Below are 25310 nucleotides of genomic sequence, written 5' to 3'. Positions count from 1 at the left end.
CGGCGGAATCAAAGGGGCATCTTCACTTCCGCGGGCCGGGGCCGCCGCTCGCCCCTCCGCCGGCCTTGGAGGGCGTTAGGGGGCGCCCCTTCCGCGGGCAGCGGATGGCAGCCCAGCGCCTTTGCGGGCACCGCCTGGACAGCCTGCGCGGAGGTCTTTCTTTTAGTCCTCTGGGAATAATGTGATGCTAGACATGCTGGACTGAGAAAGGAAAAAAAAAGCAAAACACAAAAGCAAAAAAAAAAAAAAAAACCCATTTGGGTCAATGAAGGAGCGTCAGGCCGCAGCGACGGGGGAGGGGAGCGACTTAAGCAAAGTCCACTGCCTCAAAAATGCACGTTGGTCTGTGGGAGGTGCAGGTGAGAAGCCAGAACCCAGGCGGAGAAGGGACCCCTTGCGCGTGTCACCTAAGGTTTGGCAAGCCTTGACTACGGTTACTTCTGAGTCACTCTGGTGTCCGTGTCTCAACAGCCATCAGAACCTGGGTAAGGCGGCTGTGAGGGGGTGACAGGCAACCCTGAGACCGCCCACACCCACACCGGGCCTGGCCCTGGTATTGCAGGGTTGAGTTGGGGGGGGTGGGGGGGGAGGCAAGCCATGTCATTGTTATGCTCGCTTTTCGCCGGTTGCATTTTTTTTTTTTTTTTGATGTTCTATTCTTCAATCCTCCTGTTCTCACTTTTCTCTAGAGTAAAAATTCCCCTTCCCTTTCCCGGGGCATTCTACCGGCAGGGAATTAGGGCTGCTTCTATCTTCTTGGGGTTCATACTGACCACCAGCCCGCTTTCACAAGATGTATGGGGCTCATTCCCAGAGCAATTAAAGCCTGTTGTTTCAAGGGAGCCTCTGGGGAATGCTCGATAATGCTCACCTGGGCCGTCATTATGTTTCTATCTCCATGGATACGTATGTGAAAATTCATTGATCTGTACATTACGCGTGTGTGTGCTTGGCCGTTTAGATGACAGACCTCAAGAGGGTATATTCCTAGAGTTCACGCAAGGGTTTCTTGAACCCCTACTATGTGCCCAAACGCTTTGCTAAGCTCGGTGGCCACGGCAAGCTCACGGGCCAAGGAGGGGCTAATTACAATGTGATAACCACTGTGGTGGAAATAATTGCTGGGTGCTGAGAGTCTTCATTTAAATCAAGCTACCCCAAATTAGGGAAAGAGCGGCAGAGTCAGGTTTTAGGAGCTCTTTGTAATAATGGCATCTGCCCTGAGTTGTGAGGAGGAGGGAAACAAGGTGGTGGGCGGGGGGGGGAATAATTTCTGTTGGGAGATCAGCATGAGAAGGTGTGCCGTTACAGATGGGGGTGCACGCTTCCTTGTGTGCACCTGCAGGGTGCACTGAGGCCTTGATGATCCGCCGGGGGTAGAAAGGTTGGGGTTTTCCAGAAGGCGGTGCAGGATCTCTGGCGCGTCTGACTTGCATTTGAAGAGAAGCTGACAACCGGATAGAAAGTGGCCAGGGAGGCAATGAAAAAGCACCGTGGAAACAATTCGGGTGTTTTTTCCGCGGAAGAAAGACTACCTTTTCCCACGTGTTGGTTCGCTCACTTGGCCCTCTGCTGCAGAAGCTTCTGAAAGAGAAATGATGCTTTATTGTGTAATCTGGCCTTTGTTTAGGACGGGGCACAGCCCCCTGGGGTACGATATTCTAGTTTTCACTAGACTCTGCAGCTGGAGGAGAACGTGCAGGGCAGAGCAGAAGAGGAGCCAGGTCATCCCCATTGTCCAGACCAGTGGGGAGGTGCTCCCAGAAACATGAATGTGGTTCTTCACATTCCTTCTTCTCCCCCTGAATTCTAACTATTGCTGCGAGGATCTGTGGAAGTAGTAAAAAATGTGGACACGGCACATCAAAGCTAAACTTTGGTTTCTCTATGCGGTTTGCAACACTTACTATATTTAAGACATATCGGGATGCTTGCGTGTCTCAGTCAGTGATTAAGTGTCTGATCTCGGCTCAGGTCACGATCCCTGGGTTCATGAGTTCCAGCTCCGTGTCGGGCTCCTTGCTGACAGTGCTAAGCCTGCTTCGGATTCTCCCTCTGTCCCTCTCTCTCTCTCTCTCTCTGCCCCTCTCCTGCTCACGTTCTCTCTGTCCCTCTCAAAATTAAAAAAATAAAATAAGAGAGAGTATCTCTTATATCTTATTATGCCTACCGCAGGCTATATGAAATCTTTTTTTTCTCTCGCTTAAGATTGCTACACAAAAATGCTGCATAAAACTGTTTGCGAAAAAACCTGGCCTGATTGCCCTAATCTGCCTTTTTCACCTCTGACCTCTAATAATTGCTGACAATGTCACAGGAGGAGACACATAGACACATAAATAGGTGCTACTCGGTGTTTTTCTTTGTCTAATTGGCTTTGTGATGTTTCAGCAATTTATTCATTATTAAGATTGCATAAAAATAATACTTATGATTACACCAAACCTTGTCCCCTAGTTTCAAGAACCTGTCATGTTTAAAACTCATTTGGGTAACCTCACTGTTCAGGATTCTCTTATGAATTTTGCATCTCTGTATATTGGGAACAGAATGATGAACACCAATGAGCAAGACAATTTGAAAATATGTATCCGAGGAAAATGAGTAAATTGGGAATGTATGGAGGGATGGTGGGGCGGGGCGTAGAAAGAGAGAAAATAGTTGAGGCCACCGAATCTAAGAGATTAGAAAATCACTTTTAGAAAAAACACAACCCCAGCAAAGAAAGCCAAAATACACATAGGAACTCTTAAAAGAGTCTGCTCACTTTTGTCTTCCAAAAGTAGCTGGAAAGCTTGTAATAGGAGAGAAAAATAAGGAATAATTAATTCTCACTTCAGGATCGACGTAGCATCAAGCTAAGCCTAAGAATGAGCTAGCAGTGCCCCAGTATTGCTTTTTTTTTTTTTTCCTTAAAATGTTTTCTGGTAGAATCCTACAGTGAGCCCGTGACCAGTCACATACAAGGAGCCGTGCATACAGGTTGCATTGTTTATTCGTCCAGCAAAGAGATGCTTTTGTGTTGATAATATTATTGAAGCAATTTTACCTTCCTATTCTCACCATATCTAGTCCTTATTCCTAATTTTCCCTAATTTCCTTGTCACTGAGCCAGGAGAAGTAAGCCCAGATAAATAGGAACCATATTCCAAAATGCAAACACGTAGGAAATGGAAAGGAAAACTGTACCCGGTTTCCAAGGCACAGCTGATAGAAGGAATTGGTTATTTCTGCTTTGGGGTTGACTGTTGTGCTTATAAGAATTGGAATATCCAAACTAGAATAGTCTACACTTGACAGGTGTCTGTCAGGGACGTGCTTACCGGAGATGAACAACCTTGCATCAAGATGGTGGCCGTCTGTATACCAGCTGGGGCACCCAGTTTAGGTATCGCTCCCTGGTGCTACACAAAAGAGGTTTTCAAGACTTCGGAATGGTTAAAGAGAACTGAGGTCACACTACCGTAAGAGTGTATCCCGAAAAGGTACAATCTGTCTATGCAGGTGCACGTGCACGGGCAACAAGAATCACTCCAAGACATTAGCTTCCAAGCCCTTCCCACTGGGCTAGCAGTCACACCCAAATCAGCAGACGAGCCACTGCCCTGGCCCTATGCCGGAGACACCATCGAGGGGCCGTGACTGTCGGTTGACCCACAGACTGGACCTGGGCAACTGCAGGCTCCCCACCCCCTCCCCTGATGTATGTTTTATACATCGTCCCCACAGCGCAAGCCATTTCAAGGGTACAGTCTTGAGGGAGTCAGGTGTTGTTGCTTATCTGGACAGTATATGTGACTGAACCCAGTTAAGGCCTGTTTACAGACTCAAGATTCTGGCCAGTGGGTGTGGAGATCTTGCCCAAGACAAGCCCGGTCTGTAAGGCCCCTGCCTGCTTAACCCGCCACCCAGCCCTCTGCAGTGGTCTGCCTCCTCCTCCAGTCTCTCCCTGCCCTCCGTGGGTGTGTACAGAGGTGGGGTGTTCAGATTTCACCTGGGGAGCTCCCAAGGTTGTGAACCACCACCCTGGTCTACAACCTCCTGTGGGTTTTTTGCCCCTTTATGGTCCTGGATCTATCTCACTGCAATTCTACATCATTCATCCCATCTTTCTTCTTTTAGTAATCATGAAACGTTCATTAAAGGCTGGTTGTGGGCTTCTAGTGAGAGAAACGAGGCTGCTTATGTCCATCCCGGCGCTTAGGTCATGGGCAAGGGAACCTGCAGAAGGTAGCCAGGTGATACACTAATCCAGGAGGCAGAAGGGAGGCCAGCCTGGCCCCGGGAGGAAACCCTGAGCAGTCCTGAGCTAGAGGACCAAGGGGGATGGGCCGGTGGTTGCTCAAAAGGGCCTCCTCCCATGTAGTGATAAGGAGTTTGAGCTTTGGGGTCATTGGGGGGCTTTCAGCAGGACAGTTGAAGGGCTTGGTTTGTGTTTTAGAAAGGTGTCTCTGGACAGTGGATGAAACAGAGCCTGGCAAAACCGCTGGAAACTTCTTCCTTGTCACTAAGGTGGGAACACGTTCGGCCGTGTCAGGAGGGTGCTGGATACTGAGGTCTGTAGCTCCGAGGGCAGCAGGCTCCTGGCCAAGGGGTGGACCCAGGCAGAGGGGGTGGAAACTCATCTCCATGAGTTCAGAGGCACCGGCCACAGCAGATGGACTGCGTATGGGATAGAAAATATATTGAGGCTTTTGGGTACGCAGATCAGATGGAGGAGAGTTTTGAGTACCATTCTACAAGCTAAGTCCCTAGTCCCGCGAGCAATGGAGAGTTCCCGAAGTTTGTGGATGAATCTCTTTCTGTTGTTGTTTGTTTTTACCAAGAACGTCGTAGACTCAAAACACCAGTCCCCTGGGGTCCCAGACACTCCAGCTTGACCTCCATTATCAAAGCAAAACTGCGGTGTGTTCGTCTTCAAACCCAGGTCTGTAAATCAGGCCTCCAGCCTCCAGGGGTAGTCTCTAAGCCAGAATTAGATCCGTGGAAAGTAATGAGAATAGCTGTGAGAGTCACAGCCCACGGACATCCCTTCAAAATGTAACAGCTTGTTACCTGTTACTAATTTTAGCTCACTAGAAATTAGGCACAAAACCTGGTGACCCTTTAGGCTGTGATAGTGGCCCAGGGCGTGTTGAGAACACGCACGCAAGGCGTGTCGCCTGTATCCCTCAGGCCGTGTACGACTGGGCACAGCTGGGTGTTTACAGCCAGGCGTGTTCATGGGGACCCCGAAGCTTTACAAGACTCAAGCGTCTTCTGAACCATCAAAGGAGTTTTAGGATTTAACACAGTTCAGAGTTGAGTATGTTTGCAGCCAATTCACTGAAACCGGATGGTTTCTCTGTACCCCATTTGCATTCTCCTGCACTTTCCCCCTGCCCTAAGGCAGAACTACCCCCAAAACCGGAGGCAGAGTCCGGACTACCTGGACAAGAGTCTGGCTGGGACTGAAGGCCATTCTCCTTTCTCTAGGGAGAAGATACATGTGAACCCAGGGGTGGCCTCTGCTTCTAGGGCTGGCTTTCTGCAGCCCCCCACTTCCCCTGGTGTTGGGCAGCAGGATTTCTTACAGAAACTCTGCCAACAGCTAGCATCCAGCATACCTGTAGACAGTTTATTCTCCTGTAGATGAAGTTGCTCTCGCTCTTGCCCTATCAGGAAGGGAGGTGGACAGAGTTGGAGCGGAGAGTCTCCTTCTGCAAGAATGTCCACCCCAGTGGGTTCCAGAGAGGACCCTGGCCACACACCTTGTAAATGAAGCCTGTTCCGCAGGACAAGGGGCCATCACACAGACATGCCCACCACCCCCAGCCCGAGAAGCAGCATTTACAACTGCCTCTTCAAGTACAGTAACCCACAGTCCCAAAGACAGGAAACGCCGGAGTAAGTTTTATTCTGGTCTCTCCTTTACTCTCTCCACCTGGAGTAACCATGTGTTAAGCCAGCCCAAAACAGTGCTAGTTTTTGCGTGCTGTCTGGCATGGTTATTTTTAATTTTTTTTTCAAGTTTTATTTATTGGAGAGAGGGAGAGAGGGAGAGAATCTCAAGCAGGCTCTGTGATGTCAGTGCAGAGCCTGATGTGGGGCTTGAGATCATGACCTGAGCCCAAATCAAGAGTCGGATGTTCAACCAACTGAGCCACCCAGGAGCCCCTCTGGCATGGTTATTAATGCCACTTTGCTTTCTTTCTCAGAAGTGTCTTGATTTGGTCGATAAATTATATGGACTCCCCATCTACCTCCAGGCTTTCGACAATCGCTGAGAGCCCTTCTTCTTTTTTTTTTTTTTTTTAAGTATATGAAATTTATTGTCACATTGGTTTCCATACAACACCCAGTGCTCATCCCAGCACGTGCCCTCCTCAATACCCATCACCCACCCTCCCCTCCCTCCCACCCCCCATCAGCCCTCAGTTTGTTCTTAGTTTTTAAGAGTCTCTTATCCTTTGAGCCCTTCTTCTTAAAGGCTCTCATGCCCATATCCCTCGTTCTCCAGTGTCAGGGCCTCCATGCCTGCTCAAGCTGCATCACCTGCTGCCAGGGTGCCCCCCTCCTCTTCCAAATCCAGATCTTCTCAGGCTGTGTTCCTCATTCTTGGAACTAATGAGGGTTTTCAGTGAAAGCCAAAGAATGTGGAATTGGGGAAAGAATTGAACTGGAGCTATCCGTGAGTGTAAGATCATGATGTGATGTTCTAGCCATGCCCATAGAAAGAGCCTAGAATCAATGGCACCCCATGGCAGTGAACTCACTTAGAGACCAGGTGTTGCTTTCTATTTCCTGCCAGAAAAGAACAGCGGCTCCTTAGAGAATTGGCTGATACTGGGTCTACGTTAGGAACATCTTGTGTGCCAGGAAGCAAGATATGTTCAAAGATTATTTAAAAATCTATGTCACAGGGACACAGAAGCCAGCTTGGAAAGGGAACCCACTTACCAAATCTGGGAAACTTTGAGGATCAAAATAAGCATCTTGGTAAACGATGATATTGAGTTAAAAAAAATCTTGTGGCTCCATAATGATACTCAAAAGGGGTAGGAGGGAGGCTCTGCTTTAGAAAAGATTATAAGTTAATAAGTATAGACTGTAGACTTAGAAAAGCACCGTTTTGTTAACTCTCAATGTAATCAGTGATTCAGGCAATGATCATCAATGACCCACTGGGAAAAAGACTAAGGAAGATGTGTTTAAATTTTTTTAAGTTTTTTATGTTTGGGAGAGAGACGGAGCTCAAGCAGGGGAGGGGCACAGAGATGAAGACAGAATCTGAACCAGGCTCCAAGCTCTGAGCTGTCAGCACAGAGCCTGACATGGGGCCCGAACTCACAAGCTGTGAGATCATGACCTGAGCAAGAGTCGGACACCCAACCCACTGAGCCACCCAGGCGCCCCGAGGAAGACATGTTTACATGATCTCGCAGGTTACTTACTAATTACACAGTGTGTCTTTGCATTGGAGATACCTCCACCTTATCTGCACCTCATCACGCTGAGCATCTCCAGAAGTGGGACAATGTGACCTTGTGAGTCCCCTGACCTGATGTTACAGGAGGGACACAACAAACCTTGCTGGAAGCATTTGACCTGAACCAAATCCTAACAGAGCAACGTCCTACGTTCTACAGGTCAATTGACCTGGATCTTCAGGTGTTTGATATCGACAGAGGAACAGTTTGAGGAGAAGAGATGTTAACAGCCAAATCAATGTGCGAGACTTGATTGGATTCTGGGTCCAAAAAAATGCCATCGAAGACATTTGGAGGAAAATAAGGAAGATTTGAGTCCAGATACTATGCTAGATGATTTTATTGAATTAATGTTGCTTTTCTTAGGTGTGATAATGGTGTTTTATTGAATTAATGTTGCTTTTCTTAGGTGTGATGATGGTGTTCTGGTGACGTAAGAGAAAGTCCTCCTTCTGAGTAGTACAACACGCAGTATTTGGGGGTGAAATGCCGTGACAGCGTTTCAGCACTAGGGAAGTATAGATAGAGAAACAGAGAGATGGGGGAAATGGGTGTGGTGAGATGTTGGTGAATCTGTGTGAGGGGTATCCGGCTGTTCATTGTACTGTTCTTTCAACTTTCCTGTGGGTTTGAAATCTGTCAAAAGAAAAAAGAATGTTTTCTAGAAGACTGTGAGAAAATAGGAAATAATGTTCTCATAGTTTTCATTTTTTTTTTAAACAGACAGTCCCCTTCTCTTTCCTCTTCCTCAAGACTGTGACCTTCAGTGGTTTCTTCTTTGCATAAACTCTTGCTTGACTTAATATCATTGTGACAACCCCGAGCAAGGGAATCCAATGATGGCAGACACATTGTAGCTACAGGAAATGAGATGTTTCTGTCTTCTCCAGAGAACTGAAGCTTTTCTTTAATTCACTCTTCTATTGAGCAAGAGCCTATGTACTAGGTACTTAATCTGTGTACTGTGTACATTGTTCTATGTACCCGATCCTTATACTTTGTACGAGATCCTATGAGAGGCACCATGAGTGATACAAAGATGAACATCAATATGGTTTCTGCCTTCAAAGGGCTTAAAATCTAACGCACAAAAATTGGCTCAGTGGACAGGTTTTGAATGGCTGTTATGAGCTAAACAGAAGACCAGGACTAGGGATCTAATTTTATCTATCTATCTATCTATCTATCTATCTATCTATCTATCTATTTTTAATTTAGTCCAAGGTAGTTAACATATAGTGTAGTATTGATTTCAGAAGAAGAATTTAGTGGTTCATCACCTACATATAACACCCAGCACTCATCCCAACAAGTGCCCTCCTTAATACCCATCACCCATTTGGCCCATTCCCCCACCCCAAGCCCCCGGAAACCCTCAGTTGTCCTCTGTATTCTCTTATGGTTTGTCCCCCTTTCTGTTTTTATCTTATTTTTCCTTTAGGGATCTAATTACTGTTGTTACTATTAAAATCTATTAGTATCTATTATTATACACAGTCCCTGCCATCAAGGAGCCTCTTGTCTTTGAGAAACACAGACACATACATCAATTTCAAGACAACAAGACTAGCGAAAAGATCTTTATCATTGTCTAAACGCTATGACCAAGCATCCAGGGACAGCTTACGAACGAAGAGTACATCTGAGTTAAGGCTTGAGGAGTAGGTTGGAATGTTTTCAAAACAAGTTGGTAGGCATTCCAAGTAAATTGAATAAAATATGTAAAAGCGTGAAGGTATGAAATGACATGTTTGGGGATCCACAGGTGCTAAATATAGCTAGAATTTGGGGTTTTTAGAGAGGAGTCAGAGATACGGAGCTGGGAATAGAACTTGAACTTGTTGATAAAGAGCTTTCATGTTACATTGAGGAGTTTGAGCTGTATTCGTTAGACCGTGGGAGACTTTGGTGGTGTAAGTGTCACGATCAGATTCTTAGTTGACCCTGGTGGTGGAGTAGCTTGTGGATTGGCAGGAGATAAAGCAGAGAGACTGGTTAGGAGACTTTAAAATAGTCCAGGTGAGAGATGCTGAGAGTCGAAAGCAAGACAGGGGACAGGGAGGCAGAGAAAGGGTAGCGGCAGGAGGCATGTTGTATACGGCACCAGTAGGGCTTTGGTGACTGAATGGATGTTGGAAAAAGAGGGAGAGGGGATTGTCAAAGATAACCCTGTGTTGGGGTTCTCCAGAGAAACAGAACCAATGGGGTGTGTGTGTGTGTGTGTGTGTGTGTGTGTGTGTTGTAGAGCTGGGGAGGAGGGATTTAAGGAATTAGCACCTGCAGTTGTGTGCACAGGCAAGTCTGAAACCTGCTGGGTAGACTTGGAGACTGGAGATTCAGGCAGGAGTTAATGTTGTAGTCTTGAGTCTGAAGGCAATCTGGAGACAGAATTCCTTCCTACTCAAAGGATTTCAGTCTTTTCTGTTAAAGCCTTCAACTGATTGGATGAGGCCCACCCATACTATGGAGGGTATTGTGCTTTTCTCAGTCTACCGAGTTAAATGTTAATCACATCTAGGGGCACCTGGGTGACTCAGTTGGTTAAGCATCCAACTCTGGATTTCATCTCAGGTCCCGATCTCCAGTTGGTGAGTTCGAGCCCCACATCAGGCTCTGCGCTGGCAGCACAGAGCCTGCTTGGGATTCTCTCCCTCTCTCTCTGCCCCTCCCCTGCTCACTGTCTCTTAAAATAAATAAATAAACGTTAAAAAACAAAATAAATGTTAATCACATCTAAAAAATAACTTCACAGTGACATCTGGTGTTTGACCAAAAGGAAAAAAAAAATGGGCACCATCACCTAGCCAAGTTGACACATAAAATTAAGTGTTGTCACACCTCATTGTGCCACTGCTAAAATATGACGTAGAGGAGAAAAGTTGAGAACAAACTTAGAAAAAAAAAACACCCATCAATTTAGAAGGTGTTAAATTTCAACTGGTCATGTCTAGTGGTCAATTAGAATATAGGAGACAGATCTTCCCTTCCTTTTTTTTTTAAAATAGATTTTATTTTTAGGTAATCTCTATACCCAATGTGGGGCTTGAATTTACAATCCTGAGATTAAGAGTCACGTGCTGTACGGACTGAGCCAGCCAGGTGCCCCCCGTTAGACAGAGCTCTCTAATGGGCCAAATTTAGAGATCTTAGTGGAAGCCATGGGACAAGGTGAGGCTGTTCCACAAAAGACTGTTCATTCATTCAGCAACAAATGCCTCCTCTGTGCCTCTGTGAGCCAGACGGCAGACCACGGTGTACTCAACGTAATGTTCCTCTCCTCCTAGAGCATAAATGTGAGAAGACTTGGCAGACCGTGAGCAAATATGCATATGGACATAAATCCTAGGCTGTGATGTATCATATATGCTGGTATCGTATACTGCTGTATAACAAACCGTCCCCAGACCCGGCGGCCTGAAACAACTTTTATTTGCTCACGGTTCCGTGCACTGGCGTTGGGGAGAGATCAGCTGGAAGGGCGTGGCTCAGATCCACCTGGTGATGCGGGGTTCACGTGTGCATCCAGCCCAGTTAGCAGGTGCTGGATGGCAGGAGGCTGGGGCTGTCAGCAGATGTGTCTGAGTCATCCCCCGTGTGGCCCCTCCAGCAGGCTGGCTTCAGGCTTCCTCACCTGGCAGCTCGCGGTCCGTGAGGGCATCCCCCAAGGTGCCAGCACGTCGCAGGCTTCTGGTTGGGTCACATTTTCTAACGTCCCAGGGGCCAAGGCAAGTCACATGGCTGAGCCCCGAGTCCGTGTGAGAGGCGACAGCACAAGAGCACGGGGACCACGAACATGACGTAACACAGGTTAAGTGCTGTGCAGAAAAACAGGACAGAGTGAAAAGGGGAAGTGCTTTGGAAGAGACGGGGTGGGGGGCGGGTGAGAGAAGTGACTTTTGAGCAGACTTACATGAGGGAAGACAGCCAGTCACATGGAGTTCTAGAGGCAAGAGCGAGTGAGGATCGTGAAGTGAGAACAAGTTTGTGCTCCAGGAACAAGAAGCTAAAATGAGAAGAGCGGTGTGACCGGGGACTAGGGGGCAGAGGGAGGGAAGATCAGTGAGTGAGGAGAGGAGGGCAGTGGGGCCTCATGAAGGGCACAGCAGACCATGCACGGTTTAGATTTTGTTCTAAAAGACGGTAGAAAATTAATGAAGGGTGTTGTGCAAAACATGACTTTGTTCAATTTTCATCTCTTTTTAACAGTGTTTTATGTTTATTTTTGAGAGAGAGAGAGAGAGAGAGAGCGTGAGCAGGGGAGGGGGCAGAGAGAGAGGGAGATACAGAATCCGGAGCAGGCTCCAGGCTCCGAGCTGTCAGCACAGGGCCCGACGTGGGCCTTGAACCCACAAACTGCGAAATCATGACCTGAGCCGAAGTCAGATGCTTAACCGACTAAGCCACCCAGCCACCCCTCATCTTTCTTTTTAAAGTTTATTTATTTTGAGGGGCACCCTGGGTGGCTCAGTCGATTAGGCATCTGACTTCGGCTCAGGTCATGATCTCACGGTTCATGGGTTTGAGCCCCACGTTGGGCCCTGTGCTGACAGCTCAGAGCCTGGAGCCTGCTTCAGATTCTGTGTCTCCCTCTCTCTCTGTTCTTCCCCCACTCGTGCTCTGTCTCTGTATCTCAAAAATAAGTAAAAATATTTAAAAAATTAAAAAAAATAAAGTTTATTTATTTTGAGAAAGAGTATATGACCACATGCAAGCAGGTGAGGGACAGACAGAGAGCAAGTGAGAGAGAGAGAGAGAGAGAGAGAGAGAGAGAGAGAATCCCAAGGAGGCTCCACACTCAGCACTAAGCCCAAGGTGGGGCCCGATCTCAGGAACTGTGGGAGATCATGACCTGAGCTAAAATCAAGAGTGGGGCACTTGACCGACTGAGCCACCCAAGAGCCCCTCAATTTTCAGCTTGAAAAGATTGTCCTGGTCATTGATGAGGAGACAAGCAGGAAGCAAGATCAGTTAGCGATTCCCAGACTAGCCAGAGAGATTGGTAGCGGTGGATATGGTGAGAAATGATTGGATGTGGAACTCATCTGGGACACACAGCCAACAGGAATTGCTGATGCATCCAAAGTAAGATGTTAGGGACAGAGAGGAATTACAAATGACATCTAACACCTGTAGACATAGGGAAGATGGGGGAGAGGAAATTCTCTCTTGGGAGAGGAATTCTTTCTTGGACATACTATACTTCGTATGCCTAATATGGGTCCAAGTGCAGACAAACAGGAAACTGGATATAAAAACTGTGAGCTCAGGGAAGAGAAAGTCAACATCTAAATGACACAAAAGCCCCAGGAATCCATGGGATAAATTGGAAGATGTAGTAGAAGGTACAGTGTTTTCTGCTTGTTCGGTTTTCATAATTAAGTAAGAAGTTGGGGGATGGGAGGCATAGTGACATGAACTTTAAAAAGAGAGGGATTTTGAGATAGTGGCCTTGGGACCCAGGAAACCATTGGAGTCCCTTCACTAGGGAAGGGGGGGAGGGTGGATGTGATGGGCGGCCTCTGAGAATCATGGTCATAAGCTCAAGGTGAGAGTGTGCTTGGGTGTTTCTCCAGCAACATTCAGCCGCTCACATACAGACTTAGAGAATCGGGTTTACCGTGGATGGGTTTTTTTTTTTTTAGGCTAAGTGGAGAAGAGGAAGGGATAAGAAAGGAGTTGAGGGTGAACACAATTGAATGATTATAGTGATGGACCAGAGATTCTAATCCGGGGCAGGAGGGAAGTGAAAGCGTTGAAGAAAACGGTGGCTTCATGGCTGGGAGGTCCTGATGAGGTAACATGGTTAAAAAGTGTACCTAGCAGGGAGTATGCTAAAAAGCAGTGGAAAGGAGTCAGTGGAAGCTAGAATTTAGAGGGGGAGGAGGTCATGAGGCCGAAGGATCAAGAAGTCAGGGCACCGGGTGGATTGTTCATGTGAAAGAAGTCTGCAGAATTATGCTGCAGAGAAAGTCAGTGAGCCAGATACTTGGATGAGGAGGGAGTGTAGATGGGATGGTCTAATAGCATTGCTCTAAAGATCCTGAGGATTACATCGCGGAAATGAGAGAAATGGTCTGGAAGTACCAAGGGGACAGTTACGGCGTAGTAGGCCCGGCGGTACAGGGCTGGGAACGAGAGTCCTCACCCAAGAGGGCTGCAGGGAACATGCCAAGTCTGAGTTAGAGCTGAAAGGTGGAACATTGGAGCACCTGGGTGGCTCAGTCGGTTGAGCAGCTGACTTCGGCTCAGGTCCTGATCTCGCCGTTCATGAGTTCGAGCCCCGCGTCGGGCTCTGTGCCGACAGCTCAGAGCCTGGAGCCTGCTTCAGAGTCTGTCTCTCAGTCCCTCCCCCCACTCACACTCTGTCTCTCTCTCTCTCTCTCTAAAATAAATAAACATTAAAAATATTTTAAAAGTTAAAAGGCGGAACATAAAAGAGAGGAGGTGATTATGGGCAGTTTGCAGGTGACAGATCGTGAGCTGCTGAGAACACAGGGTGCAGCATCGGGAGAGAGGGAGGCACCTGTCACGTGTGGCGAAAGGGAGGATAAGCTGTTCAGGCTCGCTCCAGGCAGAAGCAAAATCAGAGTCAGCAAAGCTCGTGTGGACTTAGCAATTGTTACTCACATGAAGCCAAGTTTTGCTTCTTCGGCCATGTCCTGAACTACTGAAATTGCCAAATAAGCACTCTATGAATAATTTATTATCATAGGTAATGTTTACTAAGCTTTAATTACGTAGCTCTCTTTGAAGAAATCAATCTCATCCTATATATCTTGGGTATCTTCAAAGTTTTACATTCTGACTTAAGTTTATTTGAAATTAATGGAAAAAACCAGGAATCTAAGGAAGAATGAATGTGAAATCATATATAACATGCAATGAGATGAAGCTGTTCTGACCTGGGAACAACACCACACTTGGCACAGTAGCTGCCGTTGGGCCTACTACTTGGGCGACTTGGCCATAGTCCACTGGATTTGTTTGGTTTTTGTAGGTTCCGCATTTGTGCATTAAAAGGCAACAGGATGGGGGCCTCACCCTGAATCTTCTAGTTCTTTGGTGATGACACTAATTCCTGCCATTCCCCCTGGGATACCATAGCACTTTTGATTCACCATCTTTTCCACGGAGGGGAGTCGTTTCAGAGCATTCTCCTTGACGTCTGCACTGTGGTGGTAGTCTTACCCTAAGGCAAGGAACCAATGTGAGGCGAGGTTGTGCAACGACCAAGCATGTCTAGTTCCGTTATATGTTTGGGGTCTGGGGAAATGACCTCCAGATGGGGCCACGGACCCGCTGTAGCCATTGTAACTTGGATCTGGGCCTGGGATCCACTTATTACCTAGCCCCAATATTCCTGACTCTAACAGAGGCCTATGAGGATGATTAGTGACTCTGGGTGTTAATGTCTACCAATCCCCTGTCAAAGAGTCGTCAAAACGCTTGGGTATTCCTCAGCATTGTTACCCAAGTAGATCCCTTTGGTGAAGGACCGGAGATCAGACTTGTGTGGTATGGCAGGGGGCTGGGGAGACAGTCTTGCCTTCAACCAGTGGGCTTGGGTCCAAAAACTGGCTCAGGCCGGGAAACCAGGCAAGGACTTGAGACTTTTTATTGGGGTGGTGTCCCCTCAGCTTCCTGGTCATCCATCCTTGACTTTTTTTTTTTAATGTTTATTCATTTTGAAAGAGTGTGAGTGCATGTTTGAGCAGGGGTGGGCAACGAGAGAGGGAGGGAGAGAACCCTGCATGGAGCCCAGTGCTGAGCTCAATCACACAACCACATGATCATGACACGAGCAGAAATCAAGATTCTGACGCTTAACCAGCTGAGCCACCCAGGTGCCCCATCTTTGACTTCTTTTAATCGTACAGATTGAGCAGTCTCTTGTTGGCTACCCATCTGTTTTGCCCTTAGGGATGCAGTAACTAATGGCATTTTGAGTTAATTCCCTTGGATGTTCCTTTCTGGCTGGGAGAAGAGTTTTTCACATTTGAGGGAAAGAGTCCTCACAGATATCTCTTGGCCAGAGGGACAGACCGTGGCAAGTGACAGCCGGTTGTCCACCGAAGCTTGTTAATACAATCAGCACGTACACATTCTCCCCTTACGTGATGCAGAGTGTAACTGAAAAGGTAGCTGCCCAGCCTGGAGCTACATTTCCCAGCATCCCTTGCATAGAAGTAATGCCAGGTGATGTCACTTCTAGACTGAGGAGGTTAAAAGGCATATGTTCTTATCCAGTCAGTTGCTCTCTTTTTGCCGACTTTGTTTGTGGCTAGGGTAACCTCAGAAGATAAATGTTGAAGAAGGCAGAACCCCTGTCAGCTGGGCCCCTGAATAGCTATAGGAGCAGAGCCAATACCCTCCTACCATTACATCCTTCTTGGTCAGCTATGCAAGCAAGAAATGGTCCTTAATAGCAGTGGGCACTTGAAATGTAGGTGTTCGCCAAAGCAGCTGGGGTTACCTAATACATACTATGCTCTCTATACAGTCTTTATCAAATCTACCTAGAAGAAAATCGTTTCTGTAAGGATGGATTTTTACCAGATTTGAAGGCGTGTCTCTGATGGTCTGGCCAGAGTATAGGTTATGTGACATATGTAAACATCACCAGAGAGGCCCAGGGACGTTTTTCAGAGCTGGGCAGTTATTCACAAGTGAAAATGAAGTATAACTGGGGTGCCTGGGTGGCTCAGTCCGTTGAGCGTCTGACTCTTGATTTTAGCTCAGATCATGATCCCAGGGTCATAGGATCGAGCCCCGCAGCGGGCTCTGCTCTGAGCACAGAGCCTGTCTTAAGATTTTCTCTCTCTCTCTCCCTCTACCCCTCTCTCCCACTTGCGCTCTCTCCTCCCCTCTCTAAAATTAAAAGAAAAAAATGAATTATAATAAAGGACGATGTTAATACAATCAACAAGTACACATTTTCTCTGTCCTAAGCTCCTTGATATAAGCAGTCACGTGGGTCCTCGTAGGCTGTCCATCTCACGTACCTCCAGTTCTCTGGCCGTGCTTATCCGGGGCCCTCTGGAGGCCGTGGGTATCGGTTTCCTATTGCTGCTGTAATAAGTTACCACCGACTCAGTAGTTTAAAGCAGTAGTTTATTTTCTCACAGTTCTGGAGGTCAGAAATCTGAAATGAGACCCACAGGGCCAAGACCACGGTGTCACCAGGGCTGGCTCCTCCCGAGGGTTCCAAGCAAGAATCCTTTGCATGCCTGTAAGTTGCCTGCGTGGCTCCACTGTGACCCCTTCTCTGCATTGCTACAGCCTGTGGCTGCTGTCACCACGTCTCCCACTACTGAGCCTGATCTCCTGCCTCCCTCTTACCAGGACACATGATTGCACTGGCCCCACGAGGATAATCTCAAAACCCTCAGTGTGATCACATTTGCAAAATGTCTTCTGCCGTTGAAGGTAACCCTCACAGGTCCCGGGGATTAGGATGTGGACACCTTCCAGCCTGCCACAGTGTGGGATGTGGCTTCCATGTGGCTTTGAAAGGCACCAGCTGACAAGGAAATGGGAGGGGACTGGCTCCCCACCTAGTGCAATTCAGCCAATGGGAAACAGGAGACAGGACCAACTCAGGAAATGTCTTTTCTTCCTTCTCCAGGACGGCTGCTCCGAGGCAGGAGTTTCCTATACAACCTGTGCAGAGACATCCCACGTGGCCCCGGTCTTGCTGAGCAACTGTCGGGTCTCCTGGTGGCCCGCGGGGAAGCAGGTGCGAGCACGGCAGGGCAGTGCTTTGCATGGCTTCCCATCCTTCTCTGCCTCGCTCCCTTACCCTCGCTGCCCCGGCTGCACTTTCCAAAGCACTAGCACTTGACCTCTGTTCTCCGGGGGGAGGGGAGTCTCAGCCAGGGAGGCCCCCACATTGAAAGTTACCATTTCCTCTTTCGCTTAAGAACCAATTCCTGAGCATCTAGCGTGTTCAGACCTGGTCCTGGTTAAGAGTGACGATAACAAATACAAGAAGATTTCTGCTCTTCTAGAGATGACCTTCTAATTGCAGAAGACTTACCATAAACAATTAAGTTAGAAAATGCTATTTCGTGGCAAGTGCTCCTTACGGCACGGTGATACAGTAAAGGCTCTTCTATATTTGGTGGTGAGGAAAAGCCTTTCTGGAGAGGTGACATTTAAGCTGAGGCCTGAACGACAAAGAGTCACAGGTGCAGAATCAGGGGAAGGAGAAGTGGGCTGAGTGGCCATGTGACATCACATGGGGACCCAGTCTTGCCTTCAACCAATTTGCAACCGATGTGCTTCTCACACGGATGGTTCTAGGTGGCACGGTCTGGTTGAACAGCAGCACAACTTTACTTTTAAAAAATTCATGATTCTACCGAGCAACGGAAGGCCAGATGGTTTAAAATGCAAAATAAACACTTGAAGCGGGAGCTTTCTGCTCGCCCGTAAATGGGACTTTCTCTTTGTCGTGAAGGGATGTGTTTTATTTTAGAAGGAAGATTTCCTCCTGCTGTGTTTTCAGCTCAACCTCATTTCAGAGGAAGGACTGTGAAACCAGAAGTTCTGAGTCTCTAGCTCCCTCACGTGTATCAGACAAAAATTGGGTTATAAGCCCATTTCCTTCTGTCTCCAGCGTGGTTTTGTTTTTATGATTAGCTGGTGTTTGTGTCACGGTGCTTTCTGCTTTGCCTCATTTCAAATGCTTTTGCAAGATCAATTTACATCGTAACTCCGAGCATGGCCTAAAGGAGATGTGGGCTTCGTAACCAGAGGACACAACATCTCTTCAGATTTTCTCTTCGATAGTAAATGTGTTTAATAACACTGTAAAATGTATTATGAAAAAAAGTTATAAATGGTTGCTGCTGCCGTATAGAAATGCAGTTGGGTTTTAAAGGAATTTCGATGTTTTATCTAGTGACCTTGCTACATTCATCAACTCTAATAGAAAATCCAACACGGTCGGTTGATAAACTAGGTGCTCCATCACGTTAGCTGTAAATAGTGACACTTTTAAATCTCACCCATTCCTCATACGTTTATTCCTCTTTTTGGCTTACTGGCATGGCCAGAACTTCCTCAGCGGGGTGGGGGAGGGGGGCGGCACTTATCTGTCCCCCCTGTGTCAGCTGAGTGGCCTTGCAGGCCGGGGGCTGGAGTCATCTGCAGGCCCAGCATTTGCATGTCTGGCGGTTGCTGTTGGGAAGATGTGCCCCTTTGGCTCCAAAAGCACGTGTCCCGTGTCCCAAGAGCCTAGCAGATGCTGTAGTGCCCCCCCCCCCCCGCTGCCCCCGCCGTTTGACCTTAGCTTTGGGTGTCATGTGGGAACCCTCCTGTCACACTCTGTCGGGAGAGGAGAATTAGACCCCACCTTTTCATGGGAGGATCGTCAAAGAATGTGTGGATGTGTCTAAAGACAGCACGGTGGGTTCTCCGGCCCAAATTATTTACATTTCTCCCTCACACGTTTCTGGGCACGTGATGCCAATCCCATGACTGGGGCTCAGCTCCACTGACTGGGAATCATTCTCCATGGGTTCTTGGATATACCCTGAGTCATCCTTCTTTTTTTTCCATCAGTGCCACAGACTTCTATACCTCCCGGTTTCCCCTGTGGGAATGACGGTCTCCATGGCAGTTATGGGTGCCCCACGACTGTCCATGGGGGACAGAAAACTTGCCTCTGTAGCACACAGCTCTTCCAGTCCGTGTTAACCAGCTGCACTTGAGAAACTACACCCAACGAGCCTCGTTCACCCTGGAACTTGATTGACGTGACAAAATCTTGGGCTTGAGGCCCGAACCCTGGATGCCTTAATAAGCAAGGCTTTGATGGGTCTGGAGAGGGAGGGAGTGTATTTTGCATAGAGCTAGTGGCTGGAATAATCTGCAGACGCACCCGCGTGTTGAGTTTGAGAAGACCGACCAGTTGGGGGACAGTCCCTGTGGGGCTTGTCTGTCTCTCTGTGGCCTCCTTACACAGGCGTGTTTAGCACAGAATCTTCAGGTTGGTGAGATTTCTTTCATGTCTGCCTTGTCCTCCTCAGGTGTAGGTGGCCCTGGCCTCACAAGCTATACGGTGTCAGTTCTACCACATTCTATCAGAAGTGGAGTGACTATGGCTGGCCAATATTCACGGGGATTAGAGTTCACCTTTTTTATGGGAGGGGTTATCAGGAAGTTGCAATGTTTTTTTTTTTTTATTTTTCTAATGTTTATTTTGAGACAGAAAGAGTGTGAGTGAGGGAGGGGCCGAGAGACGGAGAGAGGGAATCTCAAGCAGGCTCCGCACGGTCAGCCTGACGTGGGGCTACATCTCATGAATCCATGACCTGAGCCGAAACCAAGAGTTGGATGCTCCGCCGACTGAATCATGCAGGTGCCCCAAGAAGTTGCAAGGTGTATTATTTTGTTGTTGTTGTTGTTTTAAGGTTATTTATTTTGAGAGGAGGGTGGGTGGAGAGAGAGAGAGGGAGAGAATCCCAAACAGGCTCCACACTGTCAGTGCAGAGCCCAGCGTGGGGCTTTATCCCACAAACCAGGAGATCGTGAGTGACCTGAACTGAAACCAAGAGTTGGACACTCATCTAAATGAGCCACCCAGGCGCCCCAAGAAGTTGAACATTTTTTAAAACTACCACACACGCTAAATTGCAAGGGAGGCTGGGGAATGGATTCTGTAGCTTAGCGTTGACCGCAAGCTACGATTTAGGGGAATTCTATTATAAAAGGTCAAAGAAGAAAAAGGACAAATGGTCAAAGGGCAGATCCCCAGGGGATGGTTAGCAGTCTCTGCCCCAGGCAGCTTTGCAAGAGATTAAAATCAAAGCCAGGTTGTCACAGCCGAAGAGATTATGAGCAGGGCGGAAGGTCATTTCAGGCAAGAGAAGAATCTGTGTGGACGGATACCTGGAAAAAGGACTGAGGGGGTCACGTGTGTCTGTCTACATCAGGGGAAGCTGGTGACGGCACAGTGGTAAATGAGGGGCGTGTCCACATAAAGAAAAAAAGAAAGGATTTGGATTTTCGGATAGCTTTGTGAGAGAAGCAAGCTTTCAGACAAACTTGGATATGAATGCTCTGTCCCCTGTAGTTTTGTCATTTTTCCGCCAAGTGTGCTTAGATTATAAAAGTGGCTGTAATTCTTCAACCTCGAGTGACTTTGCAGCAACTTCCATCATGATACGGAGGGGCGCCTGGGTGGCTCAGTCTGTTGGGAGTCCAACTTCGGCTCAGGTCATGATCTCGCAGTTCGCGAGTTCGAGCCGCGCATCGGGCTCTGTGCTGACAGCTCGGAGCCTGGAACCTGCTTCGGATTCTGTGTCTCCCTCTCTCTCTGCCCCTCCCCTGCTCATGCTCTGTCTCTATCTCAAAAATAAGTAAAACATTAAAAGAAAAAAAAAAAGATATGGAGTCTGGTTCCCCACCTCTTGGCTCTGGTCTGGCATTGGGTCTGGCTTTGGCCAGTAGAATGTCGCAGACGTGACAGTGTGCCAGTTTTGAGCGTAAGCCCCAAGAGGCTCTGCCTATACCTACTCGCTTTCACGAGACCTTGCCAAATGCCGAGAATCAGCCAAGGCCAGCTGACCGCGACCGAGAGAGAGATCACATGGAACAGAGCTCAGCCCTGTCACTGAGGCCCCAGACACATGAGAAAGCTGAGGCAGCATCCACAGAGTTGACCCGGATGCAACCGAACTAAGTCATGAATAAGCCCAGCTCCAACTGATGACCTATAGAATCGCGACCTGAATAAATTGTTGTTTCAGCCACTGAATGCTGGAACGATTTGTTGCATAGCAAAGCTGTTAGAGCAAGTTAAAGAACCTGCTTTCTGGATCTCAGGATCCTTAGGGTAAACACGGGTTTGCTAGCACCTCCACCATGGCTACTGGGAGGCCACGATGGGAGGGAGGATGGTACGCGAAGCCTGAAACAGAATGTTCTGAGCAAATGGTACGCTAATGTCATGGATCACATCAGAGAAAGATGGTCCAGGGAAAGACACAATGAGAGTAAAAGGAGGCATTACTTAGAAATCCCCATTCTGCTCATTTCTGTCTCCTGGATTTTCCTCGGTCATGTGTTCTACTGGCTTGTGCTCACGTATCACAAATCTGCATTTTTCGGCTCTGCTGTCTTTGAAAACTCCCACCCTCACACTCTCACTTTCTGGGCCCCTTCGACACATTAGCAGGTGGTCCGATTAGAGTCAACTTGTTTCATCTATTTATACCTTTTACCCCCCAACTTGTCTCCAAGCAATTAAGACAATTTTTCTATTTCCTTTGCAAACCCCACTGAGATTGTGTGTGTGTGTGTGTGTGTGTGTTTTAACCCAAATAAGAATTTAGTAAATATTTAGTAAATTAAAGTCAACTAAATTATGTTGGGGTTGGTGTCGATCATTGGGGTTACCTTATTTCTAATCAGGAGGCCTGTTACCTTTGCTCAATGTCAAGTAAACTTACAGAGAACAGTTCCCCCAAGAGATCAGAGTTACCAGAATCCCTCATTTTCCTTTCTGGCACGTCTTGAGGGATTGATGAGAATTCTAATTCGGCAACTAGTTCCCACTGGCAATGTCTGGATGCCTAGGGGGAGTCGACCCTGTTTAGGTCTCAAGCCACTAATCAACTGTAATCCTGTTCTTACTTGAAAGGGAAACGAAGTCTCTGGGAAAACTAAAGATAGGAACAAATGATACACTTTGAAAACCTCTTTAATTTTCCCACAGAAACTTTGCCCCACACAAAGTGCTTAAAGCTTTCTAAGTATCTTTTTACTTGCTTTAGAGGTTTTCTTGTGAAGAAGATGCAACTTTCTTATTGAAAAATTGTTGACTGATGTGTCCTTTCTGCGGTGTGCAGGACCAAGCTTTCGGAGCCAACCACACATCCCATCCAGCTCCACATTGTGATGTCACCTTGGAGCCTGAAACGAGCCATGGTGGGAATGATGGACACCATGAAAACCGGCCAACACTACAAAGCGGGACTGTTTTCCTCAGGGAGAGCCGGTGGCTAAACATTTGCCAGCACATCCCTGCCTAAGCTCCAGGTACCTGGGAATTACAAATTGCAGCTTTCCTCCTCTTGAGCACAAACACAAAGCTTCACCAGGAAAACATCAGGCACCTTTCTCCCTGCCGGGCAGACTACTCTTTAGTGGGGGAGCCCATAGAATGGGGACAAAATGAAATCATGACCAAGGTCTGTGCTGAGTAGGGAAGAGGGTGGCGTGAGACAAGGCGAGAGGCAGGCAGGACGGAGAACACAGCCCTGGAGTAGAGATTCGTATGTTGGTGAGACAAAGTTATAGGAGAGCTTTTAGGAGAGGGATGCCTTTGGGTACTTTATAAGGATCCCTCCAGATGTCTGGTCTGTCAACAGCATATATAGGGGGGAGGGTTACTTAGAAATCCCCATTCTGCACCTGAGGTGGTAGAACACAGAGGCCAGTGAAGATGCTGTCTGGAGCTAGGATAAGGGAGTTGGAGCATGGCTCCTGACCTTTGCCCTAACAGCCGCCCCACACCATCTCCTCCCCCACGCCTGCGCTTGGGCTACTTCCGGGGCCTTCCGCCATCCTGCAAGGCCAGCTTAAGACCCAGCACTCCCTCACCTGCAGTCTTCCCTGGCCATCCGGGTCACATCTCTACCTGCTCTGGACAGGCATGACGCTGGATTTCTTGGGCCATGTGAAGGGAGGACAGTGCCGCTCTCCTGGAGAGGCTTTCGTCCGTATGCTGATGGCTCGAGTAGAAATGAGAGATGATGCTGAGCCTGTCTATGCTGATGAGGACGTGCAGGGAGAGAAGGGAAGCAGAGGGCTCGTTCAAAATAGCGGACAAGAAATGCTTGAAGCAAGAACCTCAAAACTGGGGGCTCTAGTCCTTGTATAAAACGTGGAAGCAAAATCCTAATTATAACGGACCATTGTGATCCCGTTCTGTGGTTCTGCAAAATGTTACTATTGGGGAAACCAGGCGAAGGGTATCTGGGTCTGCCTGTATGTGTTAATACAGCTTCGTCTGCATCTGTACCCCTTCTAATAACACATTAAAACAAAGGAAGCCGCTGACCTGTAAAGGCCTATGTGTAGAGACCTGTGTTCTGGCTTTGGTGCTGCTGCAGTGCCTAAGTTGAGGCACTCTGCCTTCCTTTGGCCACTTGCTTCATTTACAGCTGGGGAAGAGGCAGCCTTCTGCGATGCGGGAAGTCACAGAGTGAGTCCTGAGTGGTGAGCAGGGCAGAAGGCCCTTCTGCCAATTTCCCTGTGGGCTGGAAATGAAAACACCACCACCCATGGAGTCTAGCTCATCTTCCTTCTCATCTCGAGGCCACAGGCGCCCAGCATCACCTGCCTTCAGGGGACTTCCCAGTCCCTGTGGAGTGGGAAGCCGCTCTGGACACGAGCAGAGGTGAGATTCAGAGGTAAGAGAAAGGGACATCCGGGGGACTGGTACCACTCATGCCCCACGTCTGGCCAGGGCAACCAGGTGAGATCCCGGGGTGAGTGCTGGTTCCTTGGGTAGATCAGTGGCCAGACAGGCTGCCTCTGTTTCTGCTCCACAGTGAGCAAGGCTGCAAGCAGGCCGAAGGGTCAGATTTCACCATCCGGCACATTATGGGGCTACGAGACCATTTGACATAAACACACATTTCAGGGCCTTAGACTTCTGGATTTCACTGAATCTTTACTTTCTCTGCCTTCTTGGAGTCCTGCCGCATGTCTAAAAGAGCAGTTAAGAGGTCTACACGTCCACTTAAAGATAATTAAGTTACGAGACGTGCAGCTTAGTGATGCCAAAAGCATGAAAACCAAACCAGCAATCAACAGAACTAAAAGGCAACCAACAGAATGGGAGAAGATATTTGCTAATTATATATCGGATACAAGGTTAGTATCTGAGCTCTACAAAGAACTCCTCAAATTCAACACCCATAAAACAAGTATTCCAGTGAGAAATGGGCAAAAGATGTGTACACTTTTCGAAAGACATCCAGATGGCTAACAGACACACGAAGAGATGCTCAACATCACTCATCATCAAGGAAATACAAATCAAAACCACAATGAGAAACCACCTCACACCTGTCAGAATGGCTAAAATTAAAAACTCAGGAAACAGCAGATATTGGCAAGGATGCAGAGAGAGAGGGAACCCTTTTGCACTGTTGGTGGAAACTCAAACTGGTACAGCCACTCTGAGGCTTCTTAAAAAATTAGAAATAGAGCTGCCCTATGACCCAGCAATTGCCCATTTGTAGGTATTTATCCAAAGGATACAAAAACGCTGATCCAAAGGGGCACATGCACCCCAATGTTTATAGCGGCACTATCAACAACAAATTACGGAAAGAGCCTAAATGTCCATCGATTGACGAACGGATAAGGAAGTGGTATGTATATATATATATATACACACACAATGGAATATTAATGAAAAGGAATGAAATCTTGCTATTTGCAACAACACGGATAGAACTAGAGTGTATTATGCTAAGCAAAATAAGTCAGAAAAATAGGATTCATTCATGAAATTTAAGAAACAGATGAACATGGGGAAAGGAAGGAAAAATAAGATTAAAAACAGGGAGGCAAACCATAAGAGATTCTTAAAATCAGAGAACTGAGGGTTGCTGGAGGGGAGGTAGGTCGGGGATGGGCTAAATGGGTGATGGGCATTAAGGCGGACGCTTGTTGGGATGAGCATTGGGTGATCTATGTAGGTGATAAATCGCTAAATTCTACTCCTAAAACCATTATTATACTATATGTTAACTAGCTTGGGTTTAAATTAAGAAAAAAAAAAAAAAAGCAAACCCAAACCCCATAATGTCTTTCGAGTCA

General features: G+C 47.5%; 1 long non-coding RNA gene across 2 annotated transcripts; it reads left to right on the top strand.

Moving 5' to 3' along the window:
* Nucleotides 1-5: 5 nt before the first annotated feature.
* Nucleotides 6-24256, top strand: LOC115525192. Of its 2 annotated transcripts, XR_004344077.1 has the most exons (4): nucleotides 6-485; nucleotides 17095-17205; nucleotides 22325-22514; nucleotides 23642-24256. It is a non-coding gene; the product is annotated as an uncharacterized LOC115525192 (long non-coding RNA). The 2 variants fall into 2 exon arrangements; XR_003972328.1 differs by lacking the exon at nucleotides 23642-24256 and having other exon boundaries at nucleotides 22325-23534.
* Nucleotides 24257-25310: the final 1054 nt, after the last annotated feature.

Source organism: Lynx canadensis, chromosome A1 (genome assembly GCF_007474595.2).
Source record: "Lynx canadensis isolate LIC74 chromosome A1, mLynCan4.pri.v2, whole genome shotgun sequence".
Lineage (NCBI taxonomy): Eukaryota > Metazoa > Chordata > Mammalia > Carnivora > Felidae > Lynx > Lynx canadensis.
The sequence above is the reverse complement of the archived record's forward strand: the minus strand, read 5'-3'. Positions and strand labels throughout refer to the sequence as shown.